The sequence below is a fragment of the Gobius niger genome (genome assembly GCF_951799975.1).
Source record: "Gobius niger genome assembly, chromosome: 3".
Lineage (NCBI taxonomy): Eukaryota > Metazoa > Chordata > Actinopteri > Gobiiformes > Gobiidae > Gobius > Gobius niger.
This window is the reverse complement of record NC_136854.1, coordinates 24,181,388-24,207,899: the sequence shown is the minus strand read 5'-3', so window position 1 is coordinate 24,207,899 and position 26,512 is coordinate 24,181,388. Positions and strand designations below refer to the sequence as shown.

Below are 26,512 nucleotides of genomic sequence, written 5' to 3'. Positions count from 1 at the left end.
TGTTTTATTGTTTGCGTGTCTTGCCTCCGCGGCACCCAGCAGGCACACATCAATAACCCTTCTCTGTGACGCACACTCTCCCTGCACGCATGCGGCACACCGTCTCCGTGGCAGAGCTGCTACGGCCCTGCCTGCTCCTGCCTGGCACGGCCATCCATCTCCATACCGCCTTCCCCGCCTGCCTCCCTCCACTGCCACCCATCCACAGCCCCCCGCCTCTAATATCGCCCCCTTCTCTACCTGAGAGCATTTGTCATCTTGTCGCCTGGTGAGCAGCGTCCGACACGATGAGAAGAAAAAAAAAGAGAGAGAGGCGGGAGGGGGAAAGAAAAAACTCCAATATGCAAAAATGCAAAAAGGTAGATGTGAGTTGCCCTGGTAACGGCTCTGAGGTTATTTCCAAGCTCTGATGGAAATCAATGTCATGTGCCAGGCAGCCAGGCATCTCCGTCCTGAGGAAAATTAGAAAATGGGGGGTGCGGGGTTGTGGTGGGGGGAGGAGGCAGGACTAGAAGGACAAAGAAAAATGCACAAAAGTGAAAACTGTTTTATTCTTTCTCTTTGAACCTTAAGGGTTTTGACTTTTCTTCAAAGAGCTCGGAGCCTCGTGTTGTGTCAGCCGGCACTGCCCCGGGTTATTTGCACTTCCTTTGCATCTGTTTGTGGCTTTGTTTCCGTTACAAATTCAGCTCCTCCTTTGCACGCTTAACACCACCGCCGGCCTTCACTCATTTGTTTATGTATAAAGAAGAGCAAACTCAGTGGCTCTAAGGGTGCAGCGATGAAATACATGAATAGCTGTGCTGAAGAGAAGAGGGAAGGCTGCAGAGCACAGAGCTGTTTGTATATATTTGAACTGGCTCAACAATCTGACTAATCAGCTCTGTGATAGCAGCAGCAGCAGCTTCACACATCAACAATAAGCCGTGTCACATGGGAGCAGATGCTCTTGATCTACAACAGGCACAAGAGCGCCAACGCACCAGCTCCACTGTCTACACTCTCTAATTATTCATCATGTGTGAGATATTTCTACGGAAATTAAACACTCATTTATACAGTCACTGTGGAATGCAGAAGCCATTCAGACCAATTACTCTCTTCACATCCTCCCTCTTTCCTGGGATGTTCTCTGTGCATTTGTTGACTCTCAGCAATAATGCACATGAACATGATTGATGCTATATAAAGTCATAGCACTTGTAGTAAACATGCACTTTCCATCAGAATTGCTTGTATAGTGGACCTGCAGGCTTTGCTATTTGAGAGGTATTATATTTATTTTTAGATGCTGCAATCAGTAGCCCTTGTAGTGCATTTTACAATGTTGGTGCACTGCAGAACATTCCTGTCAAGTCTGGTTTCACTTCCGTGAGCTGCTGTGTGAATAGATGGGTCACGCATGCCAAACCAATAGGTTGGACTGTTCATTTGCATACCTAACATAGCGTTCACACTCGAGTTGACACATTTGCAACCCACCACTTATCCCATTATGTCTGTCCCCCGGTCGCTGCATTGTTTGCTGCGTTGGCACTCTTTCTCAATGGCTGACCAGCTCATTTCACTTTGCTACTGCTGGGACACTTGTGTGGATGCAGCTGAAGAACACACAATGTGCTCCGGGGTATACTGTATTATGAACATACTCACATGCCAATAAACAATACACAAGCACTAATTCTCTGCAGTTTGTTGTAGCTCGTTATAAATCTGCTGATGGAGAGATGCTCTAACAACACTTTTAACACGACACTGCAGAAAAACATTTGGCCGTTTATTTAGTAGAGAAATGTAATGGTTTTGGCCCTGTTTGTAGTTCATAACAAGTAAACTAGAATCACATTCAGAGATAAATCATTTTCTACAGTGTAAAAAAAAAAAAAAAAAAAAGGTCTCTATTGGACATTAAATTGAACATGGCCCTGCATTTTGAAATGTAACCCCTCAGCGTCTGTTAATGCTCTTTGTGTCTGCTGGTTAATAGCGGCGTAAAAATTTGTCATTAAATCATTAATGTTTTGTGAGTCTTTGCTCTGGCTCTAATTTAAGCCTTAAATAAACGCAGACCAGACCCTGCAGCCTTTCAGCCTCCTTCACCTCCTCCTTTCTCTGCCCTCCCTCGGCCCATTTCACATTTCGTTGGTGTACTGAAATATAAGAAGAATTGATTTCCCTAGGCATCACTTATGGATGGGTTCTCATGGATAGGCCATATTCATCTTTACCATGACTAAAGTACACATTTGCCTTGTCCAGAAGGCACAGTGTTTAGGATTGCAGTTTGTCCTTGTGTAGTACTGTAGGGGTTCAGTGATTGACTGGCTTTGAGCTTGTTATCAAACTGTTTTGGAAACTGTCTTCTAGTGTGAACAGAGTGAACTTCTCTGAGTGGATTCTCCATGGTTCAAGACTTAACATTGTGCATCATGGCTTTGCTGATAGCATCGTCATCTAATTGTGATGTTGAGTGTTGGTGATGTGTTGAACAAATTAATATTCATGAATGTGCAGGAAGCTTATATGTGTATCGCAGTCATTTCCAGCCACATCATCACGTTATGCAAATTGCCTCTTCACATCTCCATACATTCACTTATTTTATCTTAATTAATGAGGCTCAGCAAATGTTTTTCTTTCAAAGAAGAAGTCTGAATCCATGCTCTGATTAATAAAAACTGATACAACGTAATGACTTCAGAATTCCATAGCTATCTCTCATGTGTTTTAAACAAGGATGTATATTATAAGCCCACCAACTACTATATGATCAAAAATATTCATTAGATTATTTCAAGCATAATTCTTGTATAGGAATATAACGGTTTACAAACTCTAACAGTGCCCAATGGATTTGTGTTTTTCCTGAGCCGTGCTGTCTTGAGCATGTTTACTAAAGCTAAAATGATTTTAAGGGTTTTGTTCATTGTGTGCTGTGCAGTTCTCTCCTATCAGACATTTCCTTTAACACATTGGAAATGATGATCCTACATTTTCTACAGTAGGGGCACTTGAGCATAAACTGATACAAAGACTTCCTTGGCGTTATTAAAAGATGAGACATCTCAGACAGCATGCAGATCCTCTGAATTACAAGTCATGCATTGAACTCATCCTCTGTAGCCAATGTGTGGGGCGATGAACGGCGTTTCCATCTAGCGAGATAAAACCACAGATCGGGAGAGAGAGTACGGAGAATAAAGGAAAGAGATGAGGAGAGGCTGACATTAGGGTCAAGTGCTGATCTAGCACCCCATTCCCACTTCCAAATCCATCTATATGCATATGCACACATTATGGGCCTTAACTGCACATCTTCTGCAGCGAAATAGCCGAGGGCGGGGTTAAAGCCAAGGCGGGGACAGAAAACACATGTCTATAATCAAATACATATCACAAATTATTTAAATGTAGGCTCATGCATTTGTGTGAGGGGGGGGGGAAAGACTCTCATTCAGGTCCCTGACAGACCGCTCCTCCGCGCTCAGCCAGTTCATTGCTGTCATTCCTTAAATCTTTTGACATTTTCAATTATGTCTTTCACGCATGGCTGCGCACTTGTTTTTTTCTCCTCCTCTATTGCGAATCTCTGCCTCTCCTTTCTTTCCAATTCCTTCATTCCATTTCCTTTTTAAGTGGGAGCTCCCGTGATTGCATTGTGCGGCAGACCTCTCGTACGCGGAGGTCAGGTAGCCCACGGATCCCATTACTCCCTCGCTCGACCGCGGACAGGAGAGAGCGGGGCGATGGTGGTGAGGGAGGGACAGGGGCGATGGAGGAGTGGAAAGGGGCCTGTCAGATGTGTCAAGGACTCCTGTTCAATTTATCTGGGGATCCTGAGGGGACCAGAGGGCACACTGAATAAAGTGGTAGCAGAGTGTGATTTTTTGGGTGGGTTGGGTCCTCTCTGTGCACATCTTTAGATATTTAAACTGGGCAATTGTTATTAATAATGACATTCATACTTGCTAGTGACATACAGTGGGGGGGAAAAGTGGGTACACCGTTTGAAATTTCTTACATTTCTGCCTAAATTGGTCATAAAATGTGGTCTGATCTTTATTAAAATCACAAGAATGAGTAAACCGTGTCTGCTTAAACTAATACTTCTCAAACATTTACACGTTATCATATTTTTTAGAATAGGTGAGTACACCCCCTGGCTAAGGATGCTGCAAGAGCCCTTGCCACTGAAAAACACACTCTAGTTAAGAATTGTCTCTTGTTGAGAAGCATTGTTCACTGTTGCTTTACTTCCAAGGATGGGTCGCCCTGTAGAGATGACTCCAAGGGCACAGCGCAAAATACTCAATGATGGTACTCACTTATTACACACTGTCCTGTGAATGTTTACATGTTATGGCCAATAAAAATATGATAACGTGTAAATGTTTGGGTAGTATTAGTTTAAACAGACACGGTTTACTCATTCTTGTGATTTTAATAAAGATCAGACCACATTTTATGAGGAATTTAAGCAGAAATGGTGTACTCACTTTTACCTCCCACTGTATTTAAGATGCACTGTAAAATTACCCTTCTTAAAGAATAAAAAGCTAACTTTTTGAGTGACAGTGCAGGATTTTAGCGGCAGTTGTGGTGAATAGGTCTGGGCTAATTTTACACATTAGGACATTGCTGTAGTAGTAGGGGGTAGACGGCTTAACGTTATCACAGTATTCATATTGCTAAAAATTAACATAGCCTTGAATAAAAATGCATCGGAAAATGTGCAAACCTGAAGTATTAGTGATAATTTTCGTAATATACTTTTCAAATATCTAAAAAATTATATCTAAAACTACATCTTTCTTGTTGACTTGCGCCATATGTGACACAACAAATACTATCCTTTGGAATAATCAATCAGAAGTCAGGAGCCACTGTCATAAAACCGTTTTGGATACACAGTTGTAATTGGTTTATTTACAATTCAAAATGAAGCGGTCCTTGTCCTCAGAGTAATAGATAAACTCATGATTGATTACATACAGCAGCAGGACTATAAGACCTGGTATCAAACCATATGCGCTTATTCTTTAATTTCGCTAAGCTACTATTACCAAAATACTATATTTCAGGGTTTTATGATGGCACTCTGAGTATGCACTTAATAAAAATTATACCTGAGAAGGATTGCTCTGAAATTACTTTGCTCAGCACAGTCATATCTCTAACATTGTCATTACAGTAATAATACATCGCCACAGCAATTTTGCAACATCATGATATATATTAGAAAGTACATTTAGATAGATGCATCTAGATAGATGTGCAGGTCTCTTGTCAGTTCTTGTAAACACAGAGCGCTGGCACTGACTGACGGTGATGGATGGGCTCTTTGTTGGAGCCATATATGCTTTGATCTGTCCTTTAGCCTCCTGCCACTGTGTGGCGCTGTGTGTATCATTTGTGATTGATTACCTGCCCTATATAAGGGGGAAGGGAAGGGCACGCAGGTGTTGCAGTGTAGAGGTATACAGTTTTTCGACCGTGTCTAAGAGTTTATTGTCTGTGAAGCTGTGTATTTGTGGATGGCTAAAGGTAATGCCAATAAAACCTCTTTTGGAACACAGTATTTTTCATGGACTTTGTTGGAAGACACGCGTCCGAGACGCCTTTAAACACTACAGCCAGAGCGGACACTGCACAGGGCATTTTGGCCGCTACATTTGTCGAAAAACTCCCTCAGGCACCGGGCGTTACGTGGAGGCGCCTGCTGTGATTGGCACGGCACGGTTACCTGGAGCAGAGGACTCACCAACTACCGTAGCGGAGATCGTCGCGAGGTCTACGGCGAGCCGGCGGACTGTTGGCGGGAGGAGGAAGGAAGGGGACGGTATCGAACACGGACGGCGTCCTCTCTATCTACGGCGGTGGCGAGGCACGGAGAAGGCGCGGGAGCTCCACTGGTTCAGCAGAGTGGCTGCAAGCAGCACGAGGGAGCGGTCCGCAGCGAGACGCCAGCCTTGCGTTTGAAGCCTACACTGGTACGCGGACTACGCGCAATAACTTTTCGAGTTTGGTCGTTTAAAAGCGCATGATTTGCCCATGAAGGCGCACGGAGAGAATACGGACTTTTGGGAACGGGACTTGGTGTGCACTGTAAAAAAGAACACTGTAAAAACTGCGCACAACCCACTTCAATATAAAAATGACAAAATAAAAAGTGAGAGGTCACATAAAGACACTAGTGACGGTTTGAAGAAAATGAAAGCTTCGATGGCAGCTACGCTGGTGAAGGCAAAAGCTGAGCATGCTGCACTAATGGTTAAAGCTTCATTTATGGAACAGCAGTATGAGCTTGAAGCAAAACAACGTGCTATTCAAAGAAGATTAAAAGAACTGGAGCTTGAAACTAGAGTAGCTGAGGTTACTGCAAAATTGGCTGTTTTAAATGCTTCAAAGAAACTTAAATCTGCTAAATCCAGTAGGCCTACGGCTCAAGAGAAGCCCCAGCCTAAACCAAATGACACTCAAGCCTCGGCAGAAGGTGTTTCTGGTGAAACAGGGGCCGGTGACAAATTTGACGAAATGGACTGGGAGGGACCTGAGATCTATGTCCCATTGGTGATTCTTTGTGCTGATACTGGGGCCAGAGGTAAATTTGAAGAAATTGACTGGGAAGGACCAGAGATCTACGTCCCAGTGGTGGTTCCTTGTACTGATACAGGGGCCGGTAACCCCACTGAAAAGCACACTTGTACTGAATCCTCGCACAGTTCTCTACCTGCTGCTCCTGAACAACAACCGAAGGTTCAGGTTCCTGATGTGGACCTGGTGGAATCGGATTCAGTCAAATTGGACAATGAAAGCAGGTTACGTGTTGACCAGCCTCTTGCTGAGGTGGGTTTTGTAGGCTCTAAGGACGAGGAGCCGGAGAAGACTGCCATCTCGGTCACTGTGGAGGAGGACAGTGACGGGCCTGTTCCAAAATGGCTGCCGCTTGGGCTAGTTAGTGGCCCATCCAAGGATGCACTGCCCACAAATTACTTCCATCTTGAAGTGGACATCACAACGGTTGTTGCGCTATTCCCACAAACTCTTGGAGAGTCAAGGAACTCTGAAAAATGTACTGTTGCTTGGATGATTTTTGCTTTGTTACTGCTTGGTTGGCAAGCCCACAAACTGTTTCAACTAAAGAGTTACAAAGCCTTCAAAAGAAAAAGGTGGAAATGTATATATTTATTCTAAAGTAACAAGGATGGAATGCTAATGCTAGTTATGAAATATGTTGAGAACTGACAAGATTTTGGAACGTGGATAATGGGTTTGTTTGACCTAAAATGCGTTCCCAAAAAATGTAAAACATGCAGAATATGTCAAGGAAGCTTTGTTATGGCTCCATATTAAATTTGTATTTAATTGTTATCGCTCCAGGCTCAAACAATTAAGGGGCCGGTGTGTTGGAGCCATATATGCTTTGATCTGTCCTTTAGCCTCCTGCCACTGTGTGGCGCTGTGTGTATCATTTGTGATTGATTACCTGCCCTATATAAGGGGGAAGGGAAGGGCACGCAGGTGTTGCAGTGTAGAGGTATACAGTTTTTCGACCGTGTCTAAGAGTTTATTGTCTGTGAAGCTGTGTATTTGTGGATGGCTAAAGGTAATGCCAATAAAACCTCTTTTGGAACACAGTATTTTTCATGGACTTTGTTGGAAGACACGCGTCCGAGACGCCTTTAAACACTACAGCCAGAGCGGACACTGCACAGGGCATTTTGGCCGCTACACTCTTTGACAAATTGATTAAGTCATAATGGGACCCGATGTTTCCCTTCAGCAAAAGCACAACGTCAATAGCATTTACTCCAAATTAAAAAGTGTTGGGATCATGTTAATCCATAGAATCTGATGGATTAACAGAGGAGCACGCAAGCCCACAGACTAGCTTTGTTAGAAAGCGAGAACTAATTTTTCTCCATTAGGCTAATGCAGCGGGGATTCCCCATCACTATCGAGCTATGACGTAATGTGTGGTTTCAAATGACCTCAGCATAATCACAACCATAATGAGACAGTGCCTGGCCCTAAAATCTACATCATCACCAGAGCATTGCCTGCTCATCCCCAAACACAACGGTCATGTGCGATCTCTACCACCAATCCCATATATAGAGCCAAACCTCACTAGACATTTACACAAGCTGCCAAATAAGCCCGCCTGACTGAGGTACTGGACTTAGCAGTGTTGCCAAAACTGGTTCTGGCTGTTCGTTAGCTTTCAGCAGGGTGCCAAAAAAAAAAAAAAAAGAATGGTTGGAGGCTAGATGGCTATTTTTCTAGGCTAATCACTGAAGCGGTTTGCCAGGTCTGCTTGGCTTTTATCTTCTTTTCTCCTGCAGACCCTTAACCCTGACCCTATACAGCAGGAGATCGCTCACTTGGCACGTGGAAAGCTGGGGGAGAAAAAAGAGGCAAAATAGGAGGGGATTCAGTGGTGCGACGTGAACATGAGAAATGGGGAAGTCATGGTCAAGGGTTGATTAATGAGCCTTTAATTTAATCAGTGATTCCCATCCCACCAGGGCCTCGCCACGTGGCCCTGTAGCGGCTTATTATTTTTAACAAGTGTGTGATCTCCCCCCCTTTTCCTCTTCTTCCCGTCTTCCCCATTTCTTCCCTTCTTCATAAGGCGCTCTTATCTACCCAAGAGTCGGCGTTATGAATAGAAGGGCCAATGATTAATGGAGATTTAAGACCTATGAAGGATATCTAATCAACGCCCAGCCACTCCCGCCAGTCTCCCTCTTTTCCTTCCTCTTCTTCCGCTGCTTAAACAGAAGTGACTGCTGCAGACAGACTCTCAGGGCAGGCAGCTGCTGTTATCCAGCCAATTACAGTGATGAATGCTTGAAGATGGCCCCTGACACATATTTTATATTGTAAGATCAGAGTTGCGATGAGAACTGTGTGGGTGCCTGAGTGTGTGAATTACACCTGGATGAATCTGACTGTACATCACCTCCTCTATCAAAAGTTTTTTTATTCACTTGTCAGTTTGTTGCCTGATTGGTAACTTTGGCTTCATCTTTTTCCTAGTTTGGGCGCAAGCTGAGGTGATATGTTTCAATTTCAGAAGTTGATCAAATGAAAAATGTCGCGCACAATAAAAAGTTGCCAAATGAAGATGTACTTAATGCACGATATGCAAATAAGTGCTCCTGTTTTTTCACGGTGACCAGAAATTGTATTTTATTTCAAGGTCACGCTGTTCACTCTTACTTTAACTTTAGCTATAAGAATGATATGGTAATGTTTAGTAGATGTCTTTTAAAGAAAGACTGCAATTATGAGTAAAACCTTTGTTGTTTTAGGATGTGTTAGCAGACACCAATATATTATGGCTTCTTGCAAAATAAACACCGAGTCACCTATGTGCTATAAATGTGTGGCTCTAATGCGCCAGTTTAACACCCAATATGTAAACATCAACCACTTCATTAGCAATTGTATTCAATCTATATTCTGAATAATTTGACTGTACAGTGAGACTCTAAACGCGCTGAAACAATGAGGCTGCTCTAAGCTCAGAATGTCATTGTGTTTGCACAGACTTATTCTATAGACTGCCAGCACACTCACTCACTTTTGGGCCAGATTAGAGAATGAGCACACGCAGCAGTTTTTTTTTTTTCGTTTTTTTCAAAAGCAGAAGCAATTCATTTATTTCCAGATAATTAGAAATGATGGCAGGTGGAAAAAGAAAGGAATAAGAAGTGATGGGAGAAGAAAAGCTTTGTCGTGAGTCAGAACAGAAGACGGGAGAAGCTCTTTAATTCAACCTCTGATTACTAAGTGGCTCCGTCCATTATCTTTACACAGTGAATAGCAGAGCGCCATAAAGGTAAAATGTGACTCATTCATCCCCGCTGGTTATCACCCTCTCCCTGCTCTTATAGAAGCCCCCGCTGTACAGACCCTCCCCAATCCCATCCCTCCACCCTCAGCCTGACATACTGCCTACTTAGCCTTCTGCTCAGAAAGTGCTTTTAACTACATACCTCCCTGCATGTCTACATACAGAAAAGCTTTGTCCCCATATTTACAAGCACAGAATGCCCATTGATGGATGTTTTCAAATCCAACTTTTGTGTATGTATGAGTGCTTGTGTATGCATGAAAATGTGGGAAAAAATGCATTCTGCCATTTCAGATGTGCACCCTCTCAATCGGAGACCCCTAAGTGCACCCAGGTCCCACCGTTCTCCGTGCTATGGCCGTACAAGAGGTATTGCCTGCCTTATTGCTGTTGAAAAGCCCCATCAGTGCCAGCCGCTCTGATTTATGTCCCTGATCCTCTCCACCTCCAGCTCCTTTCCATTAGGCTTTACAATATTCCCTCCATTGTTCAGCCGGCGGCGTTATCGGCAATGCCCAGGCCTGTCAGCGCGACCTGCCCCGTACACAATCAAAAGCAGGAGCAATGGGGTGGAGGGTGAGGGGTGGTGGTGGTATAAGGGCTAAGGCTTATAGGACAGGGAGAGATGGAGGAGCCCCGGTACAACAGATAGGGCAAAGGGGGGGTGAAGTAGATACCAAAGTGGCAGCCAGAGAGTATCTCAAATGGAAAATGTCCATCCAAGTTTTAGTGTGGGTTGAGGGGGGGCTGCAAAATGCACAGCCCACTATTGCGGCGCATGTGCCATTTGGTTGCATTTACGGACCTACAGCAGGTACTGTGTGTCCATTAAGATATAGATTTTTATGACTCCAGAATGAGTTCGCAGGGCGGTTTGTTCTCAGCATTGCAGATAAGGTGATGGTGATTGCCAAAGCCTTTTTTCTTCTTCTTCTTTTTTTGTGATACGAACCTCACTCTGTCAAGTTCCGTCAGCTTTTATGGCTAATATAGAGAAGGTTGGATGGAGGCAGTGCACACCGATGCACTCATTTAAATGTAGGTGCCTTTCAGACGCTGGTTTACAATCTAATGCAGGCAGATGCAAGTGCTTAACTGTGGTACAATGAATGCTTGAGAGGCGGCTTGTGTGAAAGGTCGAGTGGGCCGTCTGAGCAGAATGTGAATGAGACGGGCTATTTAAAGAGAGTTTGTCTTGATGTGGGCGAAGCTGGAGCATATCAAGGTTGTTTGTTAAGGGTGAATCATAGCAGGCTCTTTTTTCTTGAGTTTAATGAGACATTAGATTTTATTTTTTTTCTGAAGTTGTTTTTCTTTAACTTTGAATGTAAAAGAGTCATATCGGTTTTCTTTTGAAGGTACAGGTCAGGTATATATGTTGAGGCCAAGAGCAGTGAGTCAGAAGATAGAAATAACACCAATGCAACACCACTGATGAGAATATAGGGCTTTTGTTGACATATAAGATGTATATCAGGGATTGGCTGTTCAAAGCTGATTAGACTACACTACATTAATGTAGTTCTCAAGCTCTGGCATGGGTAGAACAACGCTATGTTTACTTTAGTTTCATTTAATGGAATGTATGTTTGTATTGTGAATCTTGTAAAACTGTGCTTTGGATCCTCATCCAAACCCAACCATCTCAGAGTCAATCATTTATAGTCGAAAGCCTCTGGCAAGCGCGGTTGTAGCAGAGGTAAATTGACTGCATATAGAGCTTCGTTCCCAGTTTGATTCAATGCAAAACTATCGCCAAATTGCCTTCATTGCATATGCAGAGTCCTCCTTTAGAAGCGCCAGATCATTTCAGTAAAGGATATTTCTGACACTTACCTTTTAAAGGGGAGAAGATGAGAAAACAGGATGAAAAGCAGTGGAGGAGGGAGAGCCAGCGGGTGCAGGGGGCGCCAGATAAGCTTGCTTGCCTTCAACTCTGCCAAGAATAAAGGCAAAGAAGTTTTAATATCTCTAAATCAGTGGCTCGATATTGAAAGTGTCATCTAATTGAAAATGATTTAGGACACTGGGCCCGCCTGGCAATCATATATAAATTCACTCCTGACACCGGCTCCAAACTCCCTATTTCTGCTTTATGAGTCATTTGCATGGTGGGGGCCTTGGAGAGTATAAACCATGCAAATGATATGGAGCGCTGCGCAAGGTGATGCACCCCCCCCCACCCCCCTCCTCATCCTCCTCCATCGCTCCGTCTCTCTCGTTCCCCCTGTTACCCTCAGGAGAAATGCTTTCTGCTTTGCCGCTGCCTTTGTCCAGAAAGTCATTTATTTCTCTTGTTGTTCCCTCGCTTGCGTTTTTACAGCTTGCCGCATAGGTTAGGAGGGAAAAAGAACCCGGTGCCCCATTCAGCTGAATAACTGTCATCTCCCATTTGTGGTGTTGTGCGCTCAAATCATTTCCCTTATTTTGTGAGCAGACCAATAGAGATGTGATACAATGGGTCTGTACGTATATATCCCTTCAGTAAATATCGAACTGTTCTCTGGCACTAAAAGCATTGGAGTGCATTTCAAGGCTTTAGACTGTAATGACTGTCTCGCTTTAGAATCAAGAAGATATTTTTGGGAGGGTAGCATTTTTTTTATACTCTTCTCTTCACTGCTATTAGTTTTTGAGTTTGAAAAAAGGAATACAAATACCCTCTACAAAAAAATGTTTGACGATTAACTGCTGGTAGATCATCTTCTATATACCTGCTGCATCTTACTGCTTGTATAATCTCTAAAAGCAGTAAGTGACTCACTGATTCACCCACTTTTTGTATGTTATGTGTAGACTGATTTGCGAGTAATTCCCAAATAATAATAATAAATAAAGTGAGGTAAAGGTAAAAGGTATTAATTGTCCTCTTGAGGACATGTAGCCTGTTGTCCCATACTGGATCATTAAATCAAATAACTTTGAAAAAGAGCACTGTGATTGAATGCTTTGAGGCATTTTTTTCTCCCATAAGAATTTCTCATCTGATCCCACATCCCTCCTCGAAGGCGGGCAGAAAGAGTTCACGGGGGCCGGCAGTTCGCTTACCTTTAGAGCTTCTATAAAACTTTTATGACTTGAAAATCCTCTATTTGGCTCTCTGGAGGGAAAACTTAGATTAAAGGATGAAGGGATGAAGGGAGGAGTAGAGCAAATATGGGAAGGAATAAAACAGGCATCAGCCCAGACACGGGCAGAGACAGGAACATAGATAGTCACCCTTTTGGGCTTCTCTCATCCACAAAGCTCTTGTCATTAAGGCATAAATAAAGTGGCATGGGGGGAATATCCCCTTGCACATTATAGTCTAAGACTGTGTGGCCTTTCCTCGTAGAAATGGGGCTAAGTTATCCCACTGGGTGTAATTTGTGTGTAAACATGTGTGCCCTGGTTTTCTCCCCCCGGATCTGCGGTTTTGGTCCATTTACCAAGAGGAGTACTGCGCAATAATAATCCGCTGTGTATATTTATGTGCATATGGTGAATTTGACATGCATATGCGCTTCCCAATATGTCGCTCCTGGAACATAAGCCCCACTGCTAACCTACCCGTGTATATGTGCTTGCATGTTTTTATGGGCCTTATTTGTGCCTATATGCATCAGCAACGACATGCAAATTTTCCTTTGCATATCGGGGAGTGAATGGCTGCGGCGGTCTCAAGTGTTGCCGAGGGAGCGGACTGTGTGTGCGTGTGTGGTGGCGACGGTGGCAATCTTGTTTGTCTTCCACTGCTGCTCAAACAATGGCTCCCTGTGGGCCTGCTATGCGCCTAATTGAGTGACTACAGAAAGAGAAGAAAGCGCTAAAAGACGGAGAGAGCAGTGATAGCGTGAGCTCAATTACACGCACACACACAAACACGGCCGCCACAACACAGCAAAGAAGTCTCTAAAGCAACGAAAAGTGTTATCAAGCCTCTTCTGTACCGGTGCTCTCCAATCACAGGGAATGAAACGACGGACGCACTTAATCCAGCTCCGGAGTCTCTCAGGGCAACATTGGGGTAAACCAAATAGTCGATAAACTGTTATGTTGTGCCGCCTTGAAATGTCTCCATTGCCTCTGCTCTGTGCTCAAGATGGAATCCATCACCAAACGAGAAAGAGGCAACAAAACTACAAGTTCAAAACATGGCAAGATGATAGTTGCACCGACATTGCATCAGAGCATCCGATATACAGGGTCATTAATCATAGGAACAGGCTTTTGTCCAACCTGTGTCCCAAGGGGGGAGATATTGGATTTTTAGCCTCTTTTGTTTATGACTTAAATAGAAATGTTTATGTGAGGTCAGAGTCATTCTCAGGTTACTGCAAGAAAATCATGTTTTATTATTTATTTGCTGTTGTTGTTATGTTATTTATTTGCTCTTGTTTTGAGGTCATAGGGCTGCTTATGGCTTTAAACTGACCCACTCTATCCAGAGAGAACTATGGAGTATAGAACTATTTAAAAAATCCTACAGATATGCCTTTTTAGGATAGGAAAATGTGATCTGTGATTAAGTAAACTAGTCCCCCCCTCACTTTCCCCTCTCCGTCACATCGGACCAGATGAGGAGAGAGCTGAGGTGGCTGATGCAGAGGAAAGCTGAAGGCCCGGATGGCATCTGTCCCAGACTGTTGAGGACCAGTGCAGACCAGCTCTGTGAGGTCCTCAGCCACATCTACAACCTGAGCCTCAGTCTGGAGAAGGTCCCCATCCTGTGGAAGTCCACCTTTGTGATCTCGGTCCTAAAACAACGCACTGTCCTCTCTCTGTTTCTCTTCACCATCTACATGTCAAACGTAACATATAAAACGGACTCATGCATTGTGGGCTGTGTGTCTGAGGGGAATGACCTGGAGTGCTGGTCGGTCCACCTTCTGAGGAGACAGAGGTCCTTCGGAGTGAGCAGGTATCTGCTCAGGACTTTTTATGAATTTGTGGTAGCCTCTGCTATCCACTACGCTGCCGTCTGCTGGGCCCTGGGCAGCACAGAAGAAGAAGAGACTGAACAAACTGGTCACGAGTAGGGCTCTTTCAGTGGCAGACTGCGGCAACTGTGCAAGAGGGAGCGCTATGCAGATCCTTCATCCCCTCTGCTGTCAAACTGTACAACCCTACTGTAAAGTAACTCATGTGCAATAACCTCTGCATCAGTGTCACTTTATCAAACACCTGCACTATAACTGTAAACTTTGACATTTTTATATTTTACATGTTGTGTTTCATTATTTATATTCTTATGGCCCTTTTTTAAAGTTTTTTATTCATTGTACTCTATTTTCTATTACTTGCACATTATCCTGACGACTTGCACCCTCTGAGTGTTTCTTTAGAGCTAATGTAACAAGCAAATTTCTCCATTGTAAGATCAAAAAAATCGTATCTTCTCTTTTCTGAACAAGATCATGCCATCCAGAAAATCATAGCATACAAAAAACACCTTATATGCACTAAAATCCCAAATAATTCACTACGAAGCAAACATCCGTCCATTTTTTTCCACTTGAAGGAGTCGTAGAGGCAGCAGAGCTAAGATGCCCAGCCTTGCCTATCCACGCTGTCTCTAGTGTCTATATAATTTTGAGTGCATTTGTTCCGCTAAAATGAGCTCTCCTCCTCAATATTATTTTTACTAGCATACAGACACACACCATTTCGGCACATGGGTCGACCGGCACTCCAAGACCATTAGAAGCACAGACAGAGGGAGAAGAATGGCAAGGATGGAGCACTGCAGCTCTCTGGGCCCATTAGAGCGCCATAGAGCAGGGCTACTACCAGGAGAATAGACTGCCCAAACAAGTGGATTAGGACTTTCTAACGAGGACAGGCAATACCTCTTGATAGATGACAGCCTTCATATGGTACTGCTGTGCTTACAGGGTGGGTGTGCACTGTGCATGGGGGCTCCAGTCTGCAAGCATGTGTGAATTTTATTAGGCCTGTGTGTATGTATGCCGCCATGTGCACAATATTAGTCAATGTTTGCACTCGGAGACGTAATTTGTAAAATGTATTATGTTCTTGGATTTCAGATGCAGGAAGAATCAAACCATCCTCATGTTTCCAAGTATGAGCTTGCAGTGATGCCAGTAGATCAAGTATGATCATTTGGCTATTGTGACATTTTCAAGTTTTAGCTGAAAGAGACATTAACCAAAGTGAACATCGAACTTGCAGGTTCGATGCCTCACCTCATTCTCTTTGCTTTGTAGCTTTTCTGTGAGCTTAGAAAGCTGGCTGAATTGTGCAGAAAAACAGTCTGGCATTGATTCTTTGATATGTGTTTTTAAGAAAAAAGTGTTGTTTTTTTTCTGCGTAGTTGTAAATATTTTTTACACTCTATGCTCCGAGCCTTTTGAAAAACCAAGACAAGACTCAGATATTGTTGAGCAGTGCACCACTGTTTGTCCAATATCGGTGACACATTCACTTGAAGGTACAATAGAGCCCAAAGCGCACAAGATGGAAGTGTCGGCCGCTTGTGTAGTCAATGGGCCCCTTTTACAAGCTATTTAAGAGGATAAAAAGCATGTCCTTTTCAGCGCGACACCAGTGTCACTGTGTTTCAAAGGCGCTCCAGGGCCATTTAGGAGCAGTGGCAGCACCGCCCGCCTTGATTAAAGCGCCACAGTGCAGAAAGGAGAGAAGCAACGCTTGCTAAGTGAATATGGAAATGACCTCCGCTGCTTGCTCCCACGCCAACCTCTCCAAACATACACAGGGGCATGTCTGAGATGAGTATGTCCCGCTCTGTTTATGGGCCTGCATTTCAATAAACAGCTCCTATTTGTGCTCTCTGTGGTAAAACCTAAAGGGATGCGTGAGGGTCAAAGAGGGAGAGGGGACAAATAAAGGTAAGTGGGAGAAGCATGAGGAGCTAATGGATTCCACAGAGTATGTGAGGTCTGTGCCTCAGATGCGGATTAATTAATACTGAGCTTGATAGTGATCCTGACCCTCCTACTTACTAATAGTAGCAAAATATGCAGTTGAAATTAGGTTAATATATTTAAATTTTAAAAATGTATAAAATAGTGTAGACTCACTTAGGTAACATATAGCAAGCCTCATCCAAATTCTGTAGCTGCTGTAGGTGAGCTCATTTGCATATCTGCTCTGTCACGTGCCATTGGCCCTGATATGGATGTGTCCCGCCATTGAGGATTCCAGCAATTAACCCGAAACAACATAGTTGTCATACGGTAATTGACCTAATTGTTTGGCTTGTCAGCTCCCGTTCTACATATTAAGCATTAAATATGCTGGTTGTCATTAATCAAAGGATTATCATTTATCCAGAAACAGGGGAGCACTGTGTCTTGCTCTTGTTTGGCTGTGTGAGATGTTAGCAATCTCTGCAAGGTGCTCCAGCCACACTGCATGTTTTAATGACTGTAACATTTTACAGGCTTTAAGCCTTTAATAGCCTGTGAAAGCCCTTGTTTAACAGCCCAACAACACTTCCAAATTACTCACAGGCAGGCTCTCTGTGTTAGTTTTTCACACAAAGGGGTTCTTTGAAAATTGCATAAAAATGAAAAATTGTTTACCCTGAGTAAACTACAAATCTGTTACTCTAACAGTTTGATCACATTAGTGTAAAGCTCCCCACTCAGGCTCTTATGTGCTGTCCCTGAGTGGCAACAACAGCTCATGGTGTTCTCTTATAGGTCCTTATGGACAAACTGTGTTGTGTGTGTGCAGCAGCATATGGCTCAGGTCCAATTCACGGCTCAGGCTTATGTATTTAGAAGCAGATTGCCTCCAGGTTGCTATAAAAGGTGTTGAGCTGCCACTTTTATTGGATTTTTAAAGTGAGAAGATTACATCCTGTATATGTCTAATGGTCCCCCACTCGCCTCTTATTCTGTTTCGTTTCTCTCCTGGTCAGGTTTTGTGACAGCTGCAGCCACAGAGGAGGCACTGCTCGCCTATACCCTATGCACACAGCCAGTGCATTAATAACAATAACAATAAAAAGGTAATCAAATCTGTAAAAACAATATGTACTTAATGTTGGCCTGCGCTCCACCGCTAAAAGCCCACCTCATCAAGCCACAAATTAGTCTCGGCCGTAACTTTATTACAGCCTGGCCCGGAGACGGCTAGCCATAAATAATTCAACTTGGTCGTCTGAGGAAGCTGAGATTTAATTCTAGTGAATGGAGAGTGTATGAAGGCGGCGGTGCTGAACGTCTGTGAATGCCTGCGAGGATATGTTTCCCTGTGTGTATGAATTTGTGAAATTAGACAACCCCAAAACACAGCAGCCTGTACTCCCCACTGTTCTCTCATTGGCAGACTGCGGCTTGTGCCTCCCGCGTGCAGAACGGCTCCCACCAGGTAGTGCCATGGCAACGGGGCTCAGACATCTATCACCCCAGCTCCACCAAACCACTACCCACAGAGAGAAGAGTGCCCCAGCAGAGGAACAGTAAGCCTGAATAGCTTTCACACACTTGCAAAACAATGGCTTTTTTCTTTTCAATATAAGCTGTATAGAGTCCTTTATCGTGATGCCCAATCAGATAATACATCAAATCACTCTGTAATGTAATAATTACTGAAATTATATCAAGATGGCTTTTTTCTTTCTATAGATGATACTTAAAACAAGAAATACAAAAAGTTGGAAAGTGCACATGAACAGAATAATAACTAAATTGCCTAAGCAGAACTAAGTAGCTCATGCCCCTAGAGGCCACAAGCGCCACTGCAGGTGTCGTAGCATGTTGCGTTTTACTCATTAATTGTCTGTGAGAGTAAATACTACTACTACAGAAAAGACAAAGGTTTGACTCAGAATTTGACTCAAATTTGGCTGTAAATACTGCTAAAGTGGCGCTAGCCCACAGTTAGCTTTGCCCGTTAGCCTGTTAGCTTCTTCTTCATGATTCTAGTGTGTATTGAGCCTCTGACCCGGAGGCAAGAAAGTTGCCATGGTGGTTTTCTGGCCAGAGACACCAGGGGGAGATGAAAAACCCCAATCATCCCATTAACACTTGTATTACCCCCAGAGGGACTACGAAAAGGATGTATTAAGGTAAACAAGTTACTTAGTTCTTTTTTAAGCTATTAATGAGTTAAAGTGGAGGACTTTTACAATTTACTGAGCATACCACACTTCAGTATTTTGTATAAAATAAAATGTTTTTATTACTATAATGTGAAATTTTACATTTTGAATCAATCATGTTTGCAATACAATGCAATGGAATTTGCCAGCAGCTCAAAATTAGCCAAAGCGACTAAGAGCTGCCTCTTTTTCAAACCTTCATGCATCTCCTGTCTCTTCATGTATAACTTTAGATCCACATTTCACAACTTTCAGACGGGGAGGCAAAGGATTTGACTCTATTACAAGTTTTTAAGAAAATAGGTATACGGCTTTTAAATCAAATCAAAATGACTTTGATAACTTTTTCCACTAAATAAGAAGCTTTTATTCTCTTGTTATACATATGCTGTTGCTACAATACAATTTGTGTTGCCAACAGGTGACATTTTATTAGCACACACTGTCTACCTGACAATGCAGTTCCATGTTGTTTCTACTTTCTGTGAATTCCTTCAAATCACAGTGCAGACAGGCGTGTTGCGTCTGCACGGTCAGGACAGATAGAAACTGTCTACTTTCCATAAAACTGTCAGCGTCGTACCTGTGCCATATATCTTCATTAACATAGTCTAGATAGGCACCGGGGGAAATGCCCCTTAATTTGATGTGAATACTCGAGTGCACTGTATCAGGCTCAATGCTGTACAGAGCAGGTCATTTGAATTCATTGTGTGTGCTGAATTAAGGCATTAGGGGCATTTAGCTTTCAATAAGTCCAATGTGCTCAGTGCACACATGTTTACAATTGTCCCAAGTGACAACCACAGGTACATAACGTTGTGGTGCATTATGGGTACAGCTATAGTGTGTCTTATTAGGCAGAGGAAAAAACTGACATGTACTGTATATTTTGTTTACTAAAATGGAGTGGCAGAGAGGGCGAGGTGGTCCTGTGAGGAGTGAAGGCGGGGCACTGACAAGGGGAGCTCTAGGTCTCACTTGTAATTGAGGATTGGAATGAGAACATGTGCTGGGAATCGTCAGAAGAGTCATGCTGAGGGCAGCAGGGGAAAATGAGCAATGGTGCCGTGGGAGGTGCAGTGGAGCAGCAAGACATAGTAGATGTGTCCCTCAAACTTGAAATTGCAATTCATTTTGGACTCGTCTTTAGGCCTTTGCTTAATTTCTGAGGTTAAATATGGTATTAAACATAAGTTGATTGATTCAAAAAGTGCAGTCTACATCAAAATTGAAGCCACTAGATTAGGTTAAATTTCCAAACTTGCAAATGTTTTTGTCTTTGGACTTTATACAAGATATGGCAGTGTTTCATTTTGTGTAACTATACTTGGATCGTGTAACTACTCACATATTTATTCACCGTATTTAATTAGGGGAAACGTGGAAGAGCTTGGTCGCTTCTAACTTCACCCCGATTGGCCCCATAGAGGAGAGGAGGAGAGGCTAAATGCTAACAACATCTTTGGTCTTTTTGCGTAACTGAGCGCACACACAAAGACCAGACAGATACACATCAACTCGTCTAAGCTAAGAACACATCTCAGTATGGAAATACGGTGGCCTGTTCCTGTTGCACAAAGTAGTCTCCCCATTAACACCTGAATTCACTGATATGTGTAAAATTTAGTTTATAGAACCATGTCCAACAATTTATTACTATTAGTAAATGGAAGAAAAGTAGAATTTGGGGAACCTGCCAACATCACACACTCATTCTATCCATCTCAGGGCCAACAATTGCATTGGGACTGTGTGCCGTGTCCTCTCTAACACAGTAAGACACAACTCATTGCTTGTGTTAAAGGTGAAGTCGGGGCGCCTGTGATGTAGCAGCAATGCAATATCAGTGGCAATATTGGTGGCCTAGAGGGGACTAGAGAGGGCTGGAGGTAGCGTGACCCGGGACTGTTTGTTTCTGCCTGTCCTACACACACTGTATATAGATGTGCAGGTGTGCTGTACAGTATGTGTGTGAAGGTGGCCTCGGAGCAATCAGTTCCAGTGACATTCCAGCTGCCTCGCCTGCTTCACCCCCCTCCGCCCTGTGGCCCACTGAGTCTCAGCGTGTTGGCGGCGGGGCAAGCGATAAGGCCAATATTACTGCGGGATAAGAAGCGAATTAGCTTCCTGCTGTGAAAAACGGCCACCACAAGCTGAGCAGAGGGTGTTTGTGTACTCAGCATGAGGCAGGGAGTGGTCATTCACATCTTACACAAAAGCTTTTATATTATGTGGCCGCATGTAAGGTCCCTCACGTGTTTTACACCACTATTTTCTCTTCATGTTTGTTTGGGCTTCCGACATTCTGTCCTTTGTTTTCTACAAGTTATATCATATTTTTTGAAGTACTGTAAACAGGTTTATTTCCAGGCCCCCAGAAATCCTACCTTAGTGTTTAAAAAGAAGAAAAAAAAGGTAAAAAAAGGTAATCATTTCTGTGAGAAGATATAGTTTTTGAGTTTGACACTTTCTCATCCAATCAAACCTATGGAGCGCTTTAGTTCCGGGATGTTCCCTGAATGTGAAAAAAAACTGATCAGATTGAATAGGTGAAGCATGTCATACAATCTACAGCTGCTTGATGCTTGTTGTAAGTTACAGTATATTAAAACGATTTAAAGCTTGGTATTATGTGCGTATTGTTGTCCCAGACCCTTTTACTAATAAAATCTATTCTAGCATCTAGCATTTGAGGGAATACTACATAAACTTAGTGAAAGCCCATGGAGACAGGATATCATATCATTATCAGTTTTCTACCTAAATAATGTGTAATTCGATATTTGTAATCAGCATTGTAATAGCCGTGTCAGTTTGACTCCGATTAATTGTGCAGCACTGCCTTGTGCCCTTTACTTGAAGTACTTTCAGAGAACGCGTCATTCTTTAAAACTTTTAAATTTCCTTCTGCAGCCCTCTCCTCGCCTGACCCTGGCCAGAGGGAGAGGAGATTGGAGGTATGACGTGATAAGAGTAAATACAGTATCACGGCAAAGGCAGCTGAAATATTGATGAGGGCCCAACACGCCGCCTGTAGCTCCACCACTCCAGCGCTCTCTATCACCCATGGTCTGTAATTGAGCAATCGGGAGCGAAGCCCCAGGGCAGCCCACAACAGCCTGCAGCTACACTTATGCTCAAACCACTGACCTCCCATGATGCCTTGCAACTTGAGTGGAATATTGTATAGAAATGTCATGTCATTTGACACCATTCATCAGGTTAACGCTACCACGTCCTTCTAATCTGGTGCTGATTGTAGCATTGTTCTCAGGCTGACCCCCTTGAGTCGTCAGCAGTGCATTTTTTTCTTCTATATCAGTGGGAAAGATAAAGTGTTGATTTCTGCTTTTGGTATATGTGGCAGGCAGGCAAGAAGGAATTATCATTTTTGTGCAAAAACAAAGAAATTGCCAGAGCTGAAAGCGCTGTTGGCAGGACCGCCTGTGAAACAAGCTGAGCCTCTCACTCAGCCAGCCTTTGTTTCATATTGTTTTATGGAAATGAGTGTTCGGTTTTGCTGTTACCCATTATTTTTGCGGCTCTTTACTCCGTTCGGCTCTTCAATTTGTATTTTGTTGTACTTTTTGAAAACATTCAACACAGTCTTGCAGCAATCCTACTCTCCTTCTCGCCCAGTGTTGCTTGGATTTACATATTTGGTGTAATGCACTCTTCAGATCTGGCCAAGATAATGACTGTGTTTGGTGCGAATAGGAGTTATTGGTAAAATGGGAAAAGTGTTGATGCATGAAACCGTATAAAGCTCCAAATCACATTTTTATTTAAATTCACCCACAGTTCCTTGCTCTTGCTGTTTGGCCGCTCATGCAAAGTTTTTACAAAATAAACATGACTTGTAAGAGAAGAAGGAGAAGGCGTTGCAGCTCTCAAAAACAATAATACTACCAATCTAGTTGTTTACTTTTATCCTGGCATGGGGCAGCCTCAAATGGAGCACCGTTTTGTGACTTCTTGGCTTGTTACTGCATTCCATTTTCCATTATCGAGGTCAGTACAGCCATACAAGCAAAATGCAACTTCACTTGTGTTAGATCTATTTCAAAGTGGAATGGCAAGGAACAAACGAGAAAGCGACGTTGCAGTGATATAATAAAGAGTCTAGATAAATAGGTATAGTTGATGAATGTAACAAGACACCCTTTGAAAACATAGGGGTCGGTGCTGTACATGTCACTCTCATTTAAATTGCTTAATTAGCAGGAGGCTACATAGGGGGAGATTGACGAGCGCGTTGCCATGAGACGACTTGGCTGCTAATTAAGACGAGGCGAGGGAGGAGTACAAGTATGTGTAATCGTGACTGAGTGTGCAATCGCTCGAATAACCTTTTGCATAAATCTGTGTGTTTTTGTCCTGGTGTAGCGATGTGTGTTAGCATGTTGTTGCAGAACATAGGGGAGTATGTGTGGGCACTGAGAAGGAGGGGGGCTGGTTGTAATCTGTGTGCATGTGTGTGTGGAAGGTAGAGTGGAGTGAATCTGTTATTGTGTGTAATTACCTCATAATTGTGTGTCTGCCACTGATTGCTTTGCTTATTAGTGAGCGACTGATGAACTACTGTTTTGACGATAGCGCCTGTATGAGTTTAAGGCATAACATAGAGGGATCCAGCCAAGAAGTTTGGAGTTCAGAGGTCATCGCTGTGAATCACAACGACCGAATGTCTCGCAATAGAACTAGTGCTCCTTGACCAACCCACAGGTGCTGTTTTAAATGGTGCTAAATAATTTGGGAGGCAGACATTTCTTTCTTCCTTTAACAGAAATTGTAAAAACTCCCATACGGTTTCAGATAGATGCTGAGCTATACATGTTTCAATAAGTACTTTATCCAGACTGTTTTTGTGCAGAGGAAGGAACAAAACTGTAAGGCAACTTTCTTGATACATGAAATCTTATAAAAATGTATTGCTATGTCCTCTTTTAAAGTTTTCTGCTGTCCTGTGAATAATTTACCTTTCTCAGTGTTCCATGTGCAGCTGAAATGTGGGCACTGGGGACTGGATAATTCAGCAGGAACAAAAACAGTCATCAAAAATCAGGAGTGCACATGCGACATGTGGTGTAGCACAACTGGCTGGAACAGCTTAATAACCTGATATTGTAAAATATGATGATGTTGGAATTGAATAAAGTGAGGCTTTGCCCATAACCATGTTGTGTTACAGCGAATGCTTGGCTCCGTGTTTTCTGGAGATAAACAAATCAGTGTCAGACTCAAATCACATCGGGTAAAGTTCAGTGGATTGCATGCAAGACTGTAATCTGTGCGCACCGAGACTATATATAGTCTTAAAACAAAGGGAAGTTAGACAAACAACAAACATTTAATCTTTACAGGTTTTTTTTTTTTTAAAGAAAGTGCTTTGTGTATACCAATGAGGCAAAACATGGTCATTGGCCAGTGACGGGAAGACGGGATGTCTGCGTGTTTGGCAGCATGTGGACATTTTGTTCTTAAGATCAGAGGTAGAAAAAACAGCTGAAGTCAAAGCATCTTGTGTCCCTCCTCTGTGGTTCCATGAAAGAGACAGGTGCGATTATGCTTGATCATAAGCATTAACAGAACATTGTATACTTGCATTTAAAGATATATTCAGAATTTCTACCACCATCTTAAGTTGTTTACAATGCACCGAACATAAAGACGTGCGCGTTAGTTCTAATGTGTCACCTGGGACTGGCGTGCTCATCTGCCGCACACAGCCTCTCGAGTTCCCATTAACACATCCCTCTACGCCTGGCTCATGATGACTTGCAAACTGTTGCTCGGGCTGCCACAAATTAGCACTTAAAGCCACTCTTGTTTTCCCACATTAAACCACTGGCTCTATCTCCTGCCCACAGTCCCCATCGTTCTATTTGATGTCGCGATGTAGATAGCTCAAAGCGAGCGCAGTAAATGACCTTCAGCTGTCTCTCTATGCACCTCTTTCTGTTGTCATCTAAAAATAGAGCAGTGGTGTGTGCCATCGTCGGCCCTGTGGGTACTGGCTTCAGAAAGAGTGTTCCAAAGATGAGTCTAATTAACTCATTGAGCAGCGCATGCGGGAGGGAGAGGTGGACAGACAGAGAGCTGTATGAGTAATGACAGAGGAAGATGGAGTGAAGGAGGAGAGAAAGGAGAAGAAGAATATAATGAGGAGGTGGGGTCAGAGACAGTGGGAGAAAAGGCAAAGGCAGGTCTCTAGGGCGAGGATAGTCGTGAACAAGACCGGGGTAGAGCGATGGAGAGGCCCGCTAATTAGACACAGGACCAAAAGCTCCCTCACACTTTACACGGCGCTGGAGAGGGATCGGGAAAGGCATGGAGATAGATGAGGCGAGCAGCTGCGGCGCCAAGATATGAAAAGGAAATATGTAATCTTCAGTATAGCGCGCGCACTGGCGAGTGACTGCTATCTGGCCAACTCAATTAGCCCACGTCCATAAAACAAACTGCTCTTAATCTGGGCTGTCAGACACTCGCATTCAAATGAAGTTCGGGAGGAGGGGGGATAACAGAGCGATGAAGACGTCCTCTCATCATCAGTCGCTGAACTCACTCCCTTTAACTTTCAATCTAACTTTCATTTGTGTAAATGTATAACTCTTCATTCAACACAGCTTCTCACACACACACTACAGTTGTTGTATTAATGTTAGAGGTAAGTTAAATTACTTTTTCATCATTGTTATTTTTTCCACTTGTTACAGAAACATTTGCTTATTTCATTGTCATAAAATGGACACTAGAGTAGTTTTCCACCTTATATTCTCACATTAAGATTTCTCACATAAAGACAACTTCATTGTTTTTATAGTTACACATATAGTGTCTAAAACATCCTTTCTGCTTTTTTATTTTAGTAAACATACAGAGCTTGAAAAGCGTCTTTGTACTGTGATATTTAGGAAATTCATTTGAAAGGATTTCCTCCCCTTTTTTTTTGTGATCAAGTTTTTATTGAGTTGTGTGGGTTATCAGGATTTCCTCCCCTTCACTGCATTGACATAGTCCTCGTCCCACTCATCCATATGTCCCTATGTGAACCCTGTGTGCCCTGCCATCTTGTGCTCAGTGCCCCTCAGTGAGGGTCCTGGCCCGGGCTGGCTGTAATCACTAAACAGGAGGTGTGTGTAGGCTAATTAACACGCTAACGAGCAGCCGCAGAGGGCCAGCTCTGGGCCAGCACTGGGCCAGCACTGGCCTACAGTCACTGAGAGCCAGTCTGACAACTCTGTTCCATCTGTCACTACACACCTGTGCACTTATGGTGTGTGTGACCGCACTAATGTAAGATGAATGTAGATGGAGAGACTATGAGATTGACAGTGTTGTGCCAGTGCTCCCCAAGGCTTTGCACATGGGCTCCAAGTCTATACATTACAGCTGGCAGCATTAAGCGCTCACTGTGCCAAGTCTAGTGATACTGTGTAATGTGCAGAAGGTGTTTGAACATGTGATTACAATGTCATTACAACTAGCTCTGGACACACAAACGAGGAGAAGGTGATGAAGGACTGTGGTCGAGGGAGCTGTGCGGGGGAGGGAGGAGGTGGAGGAGCTGACCA

At 43.3% G+C, this 26,512-nt stretch overlaps 1 protein-coding gene across 4 annotated transcripts in view; it reads left to right on the top strand.

The window, feature by feature from the left end:
- tnrc6c2 (trinucleotide repeat containing adaptor 6C2) overlaps positions 1-26,512 on the top strand; it is a 103,964-nt gene that overhangs the window by 4,860 nt on the left and 72,592 nt on the right. Inside the window, exons 1-2 of one of the 4 annotated variants that reach the window (XM_079554314.1) lie at positions 17,802-17,837; positions 18,158-18,290. The exons of 2 other annotated variants lie outside the window; for them this stretch is intronic. The gene's annotated coding sequence lies outside the window, so the exon portion shown is untranslated. Of the gene's footprint in view, positions 1-17,801; positions 17,838-18,157; positions 18,291-26,512 lie in introns of those variants that run through there. One more of the 4 variants, XM_079554313.1, reaches the window with a different exon arrangement.